Consider the following 11,838-nt stretch of genomic DNA (forward strand, 5'->3'; position numbering starts at 1 on the left):
GAAAGGTTTTAACATGCAAATTAAAGGTGGTGTTCTCTCAATCTGTGAGAGAAGGAAAAGTGGTTTTTATTCTCTTAAGTTTAGAATCATTTTATAGAGAAATTTCATTTAGTTCAATTTTCCAGTTTGGAGATAAATTAATGGTTCTTTTTTTTTAAATGTAAAAATACTAAATGGTTACTGTGAAGGTTAAGTTCAGAGGTAGGATGAGGGTTAGGGAATAGAATATACTGTATGTATAAAAGTCCTTACGCAAGTGCCCACAGTGTACAGAAACCTATCATGTGCATGCATACTATGCATGGTTTGGTATGAAAGTCAAACATTATTTTGTCTTCTTCAAAAACGTCAAGTAGATGTGCAGCAAAAACATGCCATGTCAGAATGATGTCAAATGATTTGTATTTCAGATGGAAAAAACCTTGCAGAAAAAATTACATGTTTTTATGTCTTATACCTAAAAACATGTAAAGTTGTATAACAGCGATGAGTGAGTGTGTTAATGTATTGTAAAAGTATGTATTAAAAGTGCATGTATTGTAAATGCAATTACATTTAAAGTGATAGTTAACCCAAAAATAAAAATTCCGTCATCATTTCAAACCTTTATGACTTTATTTCTTCCGCAGAACACAAAATATGATATTTTGAAAAAAGTTGGTAACCGAACAGCACTGGCCCCCATTCACTTCTGTTGTTTGGACACAAAACCAATGCAAGTGAATGGAGACCAGTTAACAACATTCTTCAAAATATCTTCTTTTGTGTTCTGCAGAAGAAAGAAAGTCATACAGGTTTGAAAAGGGTGAGTAAATGATGACAGGATTTTTATTTTTGGGTGAACTATCACTTTAACATAAATCATTAAAATTATCAAGGTTCATATGTGCACAATATTGTAGAAAGTTGTGTGAGTTTTGCATACGTTATGATAAGTTAGTAAATGTAAATGTACCTCAAGGTATCTGTCATTGTGTCACAAAGGGTGCGTGCTCTGCGGCCTGACTTTAAACACCCACACAGTTTCATACACGCACACACATCAGAGCCCTCAGGGTATCTTGGACTTGAACCAAAAAAGAAATTGATTGCAAGAACTAAGGAAGGAAGTTAGGAACGCTGATAACGCTTTAGAGGTTTACAGTAAATACATGTGGTCGAGTTCCAGTACAAAATATGGAATTTGTATTATTTACTATGTAATATAATAAAACTAACATTAGTTTACATTCGCATTGGCAGATGCTGTTATCCCAAAACATTTTTAGGTGATGAGCATATTGAGATTTAAAATATTGTTCTATTGCTTTTTTGTATCGATGATCTGAACCTAAGCCGCAACTTTCTCACTCTTTCTTTTTTAGTCTTTCGAGAATTGAGTGAGAATGTAACTGTCTTGGTTCTTCTGTAAAAAACAATACAATGTTTCTGAGCTCTTAGTCCTTTTTTATCTCTCATTATCACATGACTGCAGTGAGATCATCAGAATTACACTGATCTTAAACTAATATGGATCTAAGCAGTAGCAGGTGTGAACGGCATCGTTGAGAGGCGCTGTGTTCCGCAGGATGTGTGAACGTAAAGGGAAAGAGCTATTAGTTCAAGATGCTTTTCTAAAGGGATTACTTCACCTAGAAACCATGCTGAAAAATCAGAAACCAGACAAAAAAGGGGAATCTTCAGCTAGGGTCCTTTTATACAACAATGTATACATGTACATACATCACATGAGAGGCATCATGTTGCTAAGGTGATCAGAGTTTATAATAATAGTATAATATATTGACCATAAATGATCCTATTTTAGGATGGAAAGCCAAAGACAAGGGCAAAACAAAGATTCATTACATAGATGGCATTTAAAAATTAAGCCAAACAACAAAGACATGCTATAACATATTACATTTCATATGATATTTTGAAAAGATATGTGATATGTAATCAAAGAAAGGGTGAAACCTATTATTTATACCACTAGAATAAATAGTGGCGGTAGTAAAACCATGTCGTTAAAGGGATAGTTCGCCCAAAAATGAAAATTCTCTCATCATTTAAGGTTAAAATACACTACAAGACTTTTGCTCAGATTTTGCCCAGATTTTCAGTCTAGACTTGTTACAAAAAGTCTGTGCCAGTCTGCAGATTTGATCAGTTAGTGTGTTTCTATCTGAAACTTTCAAAAAGTCTATGTATGACTTTCTTTCTCATGCAGAACACAAAAAATATATTCTTAAGAATGTTGGTAACCGAACAACAGCGGCACCCATTGACTTGCATTGGTTTTGTGTCTATACAAGTGAATGGGTACCAGCGTTATGTGGTTACCTGCATTCTTCAAAATATCTTCTTTTGTGTTCTGCATGAGAAAGAAAGTCATACAGCTTTGAAATGACAAGAGGGTGAGTAAATGATGACAGAATTTTCATTTTTGGGTGAACTATCACTTTAAACAAACAAATACAAAGGAATGCACAAACCCATTTTCACTCAGTATAACCCAAACGTATGTCCTTTATTTGTCACTTATTTTAGAATGTACTGTATGTATCTCTTTCATCGTATTCAGAAGGTGTGTAAAGCCGAGATGAAATCAGTCTGGAGGTTGTGAGAACAGGACAGTGTGCACCTGCTGCTTTACAGTATGATATTTGAGCACTGTCTGTAAAATTGTTGGGAAAACTTATAGGAAACGAAGGTAACACGGTGCATTGTGACTTTTGCAGTCTATATACTTGCTTAAGTTCTCTTTTTTAGCCAGTAAAATCTTGTCTAAAATGATTGTGGAAACAACATCTAACAAAGATATATGTTTAAAATATATATTTTTACAGACACTCTAAAACACAAACATCAAAATCTTTTCAAAAAGTCTGTATGGTGTATCAAATGAATCAAAATAATCTTTTATTAAAAATAAGGATAAACGTATTATTGTTTTGAAATAAAGCATTTGCCATATTAATACAATGTAATATAAAGATGAAACTTGACTTGGTTTTTCATTTAAAGTTGCTATTTGATGACAATACTTACTATTTATACAGTCAAACCAAAAATTATTCACATATAATTTATGATGTTTTTTTTAAACTATTGGGTGCAGGACATAAAAGTTAATTTATGTAAGTGAGCATAGCAAAATAAAATAAACTGTGACATTATACCCAAACATTTTTCATACAGTGGTCTGCCAGTAAAATTGATAAAAAAAACTGAGACCAAATTATTCAGACACTTTCACCTGACCATGTTTTGTTTAAAGGGATAGTTCACCCAAGAATGAAAATTCTGTCATCATTTAATCAGTCTCAGTTTGTTCCAAACCTGTATACATGTCTTTGTTCTGATAAACACAAATGAAGATATTTGGAAGAATGTCAGTAACCAAACAGATTTCATCCCCCATTTACTGCCATAGTAGGGAAAATAAATACTATGGGAGTCAATGGGGGATGAGATCTGTTTGGTTACTGACATTATTCCAAATATCTTCCTTTGTGTTTATCAGAACTAAGAAATGTATACAGATTTGGAACAATCTGAGGGTGAGTAAATGATGACATAATTTCATTTTTGGGTGAACTGTCCCTTTCAGTGTTTTTTCTTGAATTGCTAGTTCGACCTTTTTACACCACACACTGGACAAAATTATAAGCATTGACTGGTTGCACTAAATTGGTATCTAATTCTGTACTTAAATTTACCAGCTACCAGCTGACAGCTATTCGACCTAATCCATTACATCCCTCTAACAAAGTTACATAACTGACATTATCAAGATGAACTTGTTCTGACACAGTTTAACTCTGAGTTCTTGTAATATTTTATTACAATTTTCTTAGCTATAGGGAATAAATTGTGATAGTGTCAAAACTGAAGGTGTCTGAATAAATGTTGGTTTGACTGTATATTTAGCTCTAATAAAATGAGTTTGAGATGTGATTGAAACAAATAAGTCGACAGATTCAGCTAAATTGTGAATGGTGACTACACATAGCCCAATGACCCAATGAAACTCACAGACGTTGCCTAAAATGTACTTAAAATGTATGACTTGGGGTGAAAACCTCAGATGTTCCACTCTGCATCATTCATGAGGATCAGGACATGCACACATTGTAATGGTAAAATCATAGGGTGTAGAGGTGTGACCCATAATATCTATTGGTCAGATCTAATCCTAGTTTCATTCACACAAACACAGTTTCAATCTGGCAGCAAATCTGTAATTTTTTCCTTAGGCTACAGTGTGACTGTCGTAACTGAAGGACGAAGTGTATGAAAACACAAACTCACATACCTGCAAGATACATTTGCCTCATATTTCCTTAAAGGGATTTTGTCAGTACATAAATGATGTAAAAGAAAGACAGAAATGTCAACTAACAAAGATGAAACTGTAAATTAAATCACGTAAGTAAAAGAATATACAAAAGAAGATACATTTAACCTCCCCCCAAAAAATCCTCTGTATAATAAATGTATAATCTTCTACTTTATATTTTCACAAAAGCTGTACAATTTAAAATAAAAAATGTTTATTATTATTTTTCCCCAATGTAATAGTGTGTGTGTGCGTGCTTGTGAATTTCTCCAAAGCTTGTCCAACCATTTATCTTAAAACATTACAAATGTCAGGGTTTCTTAAAACATCACCTTTTGAAAAAATAATAAATGATTTAAAGAGTCATAGTCTATGTAGTGTGTGTACTTAAGCTCCGTTTAAAAAAAGCAAACTTACACGGGTTGTTCTCCTGACAGCATGTGTTTAATTTCTGTCAACGGAGCTCGTGAGGAATAATAGAGAACCTGACAGTTTCTGAGCTCTTTTGATGGTCTGTGGGGTTCTTACTGGGAATTGGCAGTAAATTGAGCAGAAGTATGAGAAACCATCCCTCATTACACTAAATAAAAGAGGACGGGAGAGAGGTTTACTTTTTCACTGAGCGATAGTCATCTGCCTCTCTCTTTACTTTTTCCCTGGATGGGTTAAGATGTTCCCGTGGGATTGTGAGGTTGCCGTGCTTTCCAGGATCTGTTGCCACATTGGGAACAGCCACAGAAACGAAACATGTCAAGACCCCGCATGCAAATGCAAGCGCACATGCTTATTGTAAATAACCTTGGAAACATGTCCAAACCATCACCATCCTTTCCTGTTACCTCTGTAACACACGCGAAGACACCCCCTCACACACACACACTCATACGCACTGCATCCTTAAAAATCCACCCACGCTGAGAAAATAATCCCCCATCTCCACCCCACTCCCAATGCTCAGATAAAATGTGCCTAGTACTTTTGTTCCAACTTCATGAAGTGCACACACACCTCACGTGTGCAAAACCAAAATCACTCACCCAGTTTCACTCTACAAGTCCTGTCTTGTTAAAGAGAAGGAAAGAGAATACAAGACACATAGAGAGAGAGAGAAAGAGATTTGGATTTTCATGAATCAGAATTTGATTTAAATAGATTTGATGAAATTGCTAGACTACCATTACAAGATTTTGAGCTGTAACATTCCAAGAATGTATTGTAAAGATGACAATAGGCAAATGAGTTCAAAACTTTACAGACAAAAATGGAAAAGTTTGTCAAATAAATTTTTTTTAGAATTCAGTTATTACATAACACAAAGGGTTCAACCAAAAACATTTTCCACTCTCATGTTATTCTAAACCTGTATGATTTTCCTTTGGCAAAACACAAAAGAATATATTTTGAAGAACGTTGGTAACCAAATAACAATGGCCCCCATTGACTTCAATTGTATGACAAAATGTTGAGACATTTCTCAAAATATTTTCTTTTGTGTTCAAAAAAAGAAAGTATCATACAGGTTTTAAAGAACATGCGGATGAACATATGATGACCTGTATGAGACATCATGCAAAGTCTGTTTCATATTTATATAACCTGGCACTGATATACTGTGGAGACCATTCGTAAAATGCTCCTATTTTGCATTTTTCTAATTGCAAATTAAATGATTAGCATAACAATGTAATACATTTCAGATTGTCTTTCTATTTTGTATGTGCTCCTTTTGCTTTAATGACAGCATGCACTCGAGCTGGCATGTCCTCCACAAATTTGTGCATATCCTGATGATCCAATCTGAAGATGTTCAAAAGAAATGTTGTGTGCTGCATTAATTGAAATTTTACATAAAGGACTTAACATGGTTAAAATAACAAATCGTTGTTGTCCTTCTGAAACCTGTCAAATCCGCTGTTTTTCGGGAAAAAACATTGAACTTTTTAAATGATTGCATACTGTGTTGTCAAAGTTTTCAAGCACTTTTTAATACCTTATATTGGTTAGATATTTGCAAAACCCAGTGACAAACAAAAAGGTGACTAATAATAATGTTTTATGGCAAAAAATAAAAATCATGAAATATGGAGGTACGAGGTTTCAGTAGGACAGCAGTGAAATGTGCTTATTTGTTTAATAATCTAGAATTAGATTTTAAATATTGTTCATTCATTTTGTGTTATTTTTCCTTTTTCTTTCTTATAAAAATTGTAAAACTTTTATAAATCCTTACAGTGTCTTTTAATTACATTTAACATACATTTTTAGCATTTTGGACTCTGAATCTGTAAAATCTTATTTATTACTTTCTAACTGTATTTAATCTAAAGTAATGGGTTAGAATTAGGAAAAAGATTATAATCTTGACAAATTCCTTGGATTAGCCATTGTAAGTGAGTCACAGCGTGAAAGAATGCAGAATGCACCTGCTCTACATTACCAGCAGACACCTGCAGAAGAACACAGGTGGGCAGAGAAGAGACTAAAGACAAATGGCACATGTCATTTGGGCTTTAGTACAGTGTAAAACATGGCAGCGTATGAAAGGATGAGGAGGATGAGAGAAAGGGGTGAAGGTGTAAAGCGGAGGAGGTGGAAGGAAAAGTGCTGGTTCGTCCCCACAGTAACTCAACAGGTTCAACCTGAACCGTATGCTAACAAAGACTGTGATTACAAGGTGCTGAAAAAATGAAGGAAGAGACAAACAAACAGAAAGAAAATGAAACAGGGCCTTTTGTTAAGGGGCAATGGCTTTCTAAAAAAGTCACGTCTCATTGGGATGAGGTCCTCTTCCCTGCGCCCCTGTCCGTATATCTATATGTCCATTTGTCCATCTGGATTAACCTCTCTTCACCGTGAGTCTATACAAACAAACCATTATTGCATTAACACTGACCTGAATCCACATGGCATGTCATCGAATGCACACATGTTCGTTTACTTAGCTATTTAAATTAGGACATGCTATTGACTTATTACAGACTAATGCTTAAATAAACCTGAAACTTTCTGCATCGTTTGAATTCACTTAAAGGTATCACTAAATGTACAAAAATGGGTTTCTCACATTTAAATCATTTTAAATAATTCCAACACAAGATGACTAAGTAAATTCACGCAAAAATCCTCAAAGTGTGTGTGTGTTTATGCATGCATGCATGTATTGTAACAGAAGAAATAATATGTCTTCAGAGGCTGCATTGCAAGGTAGGGTGGCATATCCAAATCCAATGTTTCCTGTTCCCTGCGAGACCTTTATCTGATCCGTTTCTGAAAGCAGCAAAGTCGTATCATTCACTGGTTTTGATATCCCACAATCCTGTATGCTTCCATGGGGAAGGTGATTGGTCAACCAGGCTGCCCTACTAAGGCAAAGTGCAGTTACTATGCAAACACTGGAACTGAGAAAAATGCCTTTAAAGTTTTACTTGAGTAATTACTATAGCAGTCACTGCAATTTTGACACACTAGTTTCTCTGAAACGGTACAAGATTGAACCAGGAGACTTCGTCACACGACAAAACGGATGTCACAAGCCCAGTTCAAGCTGTAACTGAAATGCGTATAGTTGCTGTGTTTTTAATTTGTAGGGCCTAAACATGTTAATGGTGTCCAAAAAAACGTTCAGAGTTTTCTTTCTGTTTTGTTTTATAATGTCCCATTTATAAATTTTAACTTTCACTTTCAACAACCTGATTGCATTACTACCGTGAAATTATTCCGTTTTTTTTATATTTGTTTGGTTATCATCAAAGCAGGCATCGTTTGGTTATCGTCGGGCAGACGATACCGGAGCATCCGGTCCCACACAAACCGGCAAAAGGACAGCTTTTTTCCGCAGGCTATTAGACTGCTCAACATCAAAAACTGATACACTCCACATGCTTTACCATGCACTACAGTTTCATGGACTATAATGCATCATGCATTGCACCTAATGCAATAACCATCCATTACCAAACTTACATACCTATATCTGTACTATGTGCACTATATGGTTGATCCATTATACATACATGTTCATGTGTACATCTGCATATTTAATGTATATGTTCAACGTCTTATGTGTATATTGTGTATATACTGTCCATATGTGTATAATGTATATTGTCTTTTTTGTACAGTCTGTCTATTTATACTTTGCACTGTTCGTCTGCACTACATACTGTCACTTAAGTCTCTATTTATAACGAATCACAGGCTTCTCTCCTTGCTGCCTTCGGGCAGACAATATATTTATTCAAATATATATAATCTATAATTATAAGCTTTAAAATATTCATTTATAAGGAACGCATATTAGTCAAGGGCAATTATTGTAAATATGAAAAATGTGTCTATTGTTCTAATTCACTTAAAACTCCTTCTATTCTTTGTTCTATTTGCCATCTCATATATAGGCAGCGGTAAATGTTAAAAATAATCTTGAGTAAAAATGTGTGACCCAAACACTGCAGGTCACAAATATTTTACAAAGGCAAACCATTCATAAGCATTGCCGCAATGAAAAGCATCCGATAGCAAATAATAATGTCTGCAGACTCCAAAAGGCCATAACAAATAAATTAAGCTCATTCAGCATACTCTGAGATGTTATATTTGCTACTTGATCAAACTATCGAAAAAATATATTGAGAAGTTCTGCATTGTGCTTCGACATTTAAATAACGGCATTTTAGGATTCATATCAGTATCAAACCGTGTATTGTTCTGAAGATTACCTAATTGTTTGTGTGCAAGGCTTTCTAAACCCTAACATTCTTATCATGAGAACAATTTAATTAGTCTTTTGAAGACGAATGTTATGACACACGAGGAAGGCATGGTCACACCCTGTTATCCCTTTAATGACTGTTTCTAATTCTGATTTAACCAGTCATGGCCACGCTATGCTTCATTGCTCCCTCATGGCTCTGTTCACATTTGGACTGAGGTGTCATTGTCATTGTTGTCTCTTGGATCAATGTTAAAATACCTTTTACTGCATGCCAAGACAGGTCTGAACATGCGAAAGTTTTAGGAAAAGCCTGCCTTACCACAACCCTCTAACGAACCTTCATTCCATAAGAGAAAAATCAGGTATCACCAGAAACCTTGCTTCCGGTATAAAACATGAAGGCCAAATAAAGAGTGACATAGAGATGCTAGCATGCATCGCTGCAAACGCTAACGTACGTGCATTCCTGCCTAATGAGAAAGGATGGAGTTTACTTGCTATTTAAAACCTGTTTGTCTGTGAGTTTTTATTACCTTTGGTCTGTAACTAATGTTCTTGTGCTGGAGGGGGATTTGAAAGACAGTTACACCCACCCACCCCAAAAAAGGATGAATTATAAGTCTGGAGGTGGTGGTGTGTATGAATGCAGAACAGGTGAACTACGACAAACTCATTAGCATGGCCCCATAACGTCTGCGATGTGCAACATGAAGCATGTCTTTAACGCTCTACCTGCGGGGTCATCCGGACCCGTTTTATAGTTCTAAATGGGACAAAAATTCGAAAGGGTTAAAGGGGTCATATGGCACGAACACGTGTTTGTCTGTGTCTTTGGTGTGTTATAAGTTGCCCATGCATGTATTAGACACGTAAAATTGCAAAAATTAAAGTGTCGGAACAAAAGATGCATTCTATCTAAAAGCGAATGCTCACCCAGACCTGCCTGAAACGCCTCGTGTAACCACACCCCCACAAATCCACGTCAGTTCGTGATATGATTTGACTAAGACCGCCCAAATGTATATGCAAGTAAGGTGGGCGTACCTGCCAGTACAATTGCTTTGGAACCTGATGTTCCAAATGGTAAGAGGCGTTACATTTCCACCACACGCTTGCAGTATTCGACCAATCACTACGCACTGGTTAACTGGCCAATCATAGCACACCTCGCTTTTCAGAGCAATGAGCTTTTTTAAAAATCCACACGTTTCAGAGAGGCGGGGCAAAGAGGAGATACAAACATGCACGGTATGTGGAAAATACAGCGTTTTTGAACCTTAAAATTAAGCAAAAATCTAAATTACAGAGTCTCCAGTGCCAGTGATCCTTCATAAGCATTTTCTTTAGTAGGTTTAAATCAAAATGTGTCACATATTAAGTATCACCATCACACATGATCAATCTGATCAATCTAACTTTCTTAATAATGATTACGTTTTTCCACATTTTAGAATAACAGTAATCGGTAGGACTAAAAAGTCTAAATTTGTATTTTGAGAAAGCAAACTGTATTAAAAGCAAAGTGTATAAATGATTACCCATAATGAATCTGGAAGTCCATTGTCTGATATTCCCCCCCAAAAAGATCAAGTTTTTAAGCATTTTTTCTTTTTAATTGATCTTTTAAAATAAAACTTGAAAGGCTACTTCCTTTCAAGACATTTGCAGAGTAATGGCTGTAACGAAAGGCTAAAGTGCCATTAAGGTCTGAGCCTGCAGTATTCATGAATAACATGAGAGCTATAAGAAAGCAATAGAAACACCTGACCATTACAGGGTGGAAATGCAGACAACAAGTCTGTCAGCTAGTAACTGACCCCCTCACTGAGCACACGCAGAGAATCAGTGTAAAGGCGGGTTTTTACTTGTTACATACAGTACAGAAGAACACGTAATTTATTTATATAACGTGTATGATTAAACCCGATGCTATCACAGAGTTTTTTTGACCTGAAGAGAGGGGGTTAAAGCAGACCAATCACAGCACTTGCGGTTACATTTTTGGAGAGGCGCGCGTCAGGCTATGGCGTAGGGTTCTGTGAGTAATTCAGGCAGGAAGCGGATCCACGTGCAGTATAAGATTTAATAAACATAAGACAAAGTACAACTTAATAAAAGAGTAAAGAAACATAAAACAACAGGGACACCACAAACAACGACTGACAAATGACAAGTGAAACACAAGGGCTTATATAGACAGAACTAAACAGGGTAACAAGCTAACAAGACACACAAGGAGAAAACCAGAACGAAAAACTACAAAGGACTACAACATGGGACAGGAAATAACAAAAGTGCACAGGGGACAGGGGAACACAGACTGAATCATAAAAGGTACGCGTCTCTGCGTAGGCAACGCCGTAGGTCCGACGCAGAAGTAAATATCCGCCTTAAGGCATGTGTGCAATCACATAGTATTGTCATTTCTTTTCTTTTTTTTAAGGAGACAAATATAAAAAAAACAAGATTAGAAGCTGCAGAGTGTAATGTCAGTACCGCAAGATCATTCTGCCTGAACAATAAGCTTTATGTGTACTCATATCAGGAGTATCTTTTCATTCAAGAGTTTAAATGTGATTTATGGTAAACAAACCACAGAAGAACGATGTGGGCCTGAGGAATGTTTCAAAGAATTTGTTTTGCAGAGAATCTACAGTTGCAAGATGAGGCAACACTTGCAATTTATTTGGTGATTTGTCATACATTTTTATTTGCAAAAATAAATTAAAAGAATGAACGAAAAAAATTAACGTAACGGTACACAAATGTGCTTAAAAGGTTCTTCACAGCGATGCTATAG

Source organism: Triplophysa rosa, linkage group LG10 (genome assembly GCF_024868665.1).
Source record: "Triplophysa rosa linkage group LG10, Trosa_1v2, whole genome shotgun sequence".
Classification (NCBI taxonomy): domain Eukaryota; kingdom Metazoa; phylum Chordata; class Actinopteri; order Cypriniformes; family Nemacheilidae; genus Triplophysa; species Triplophysa rosa.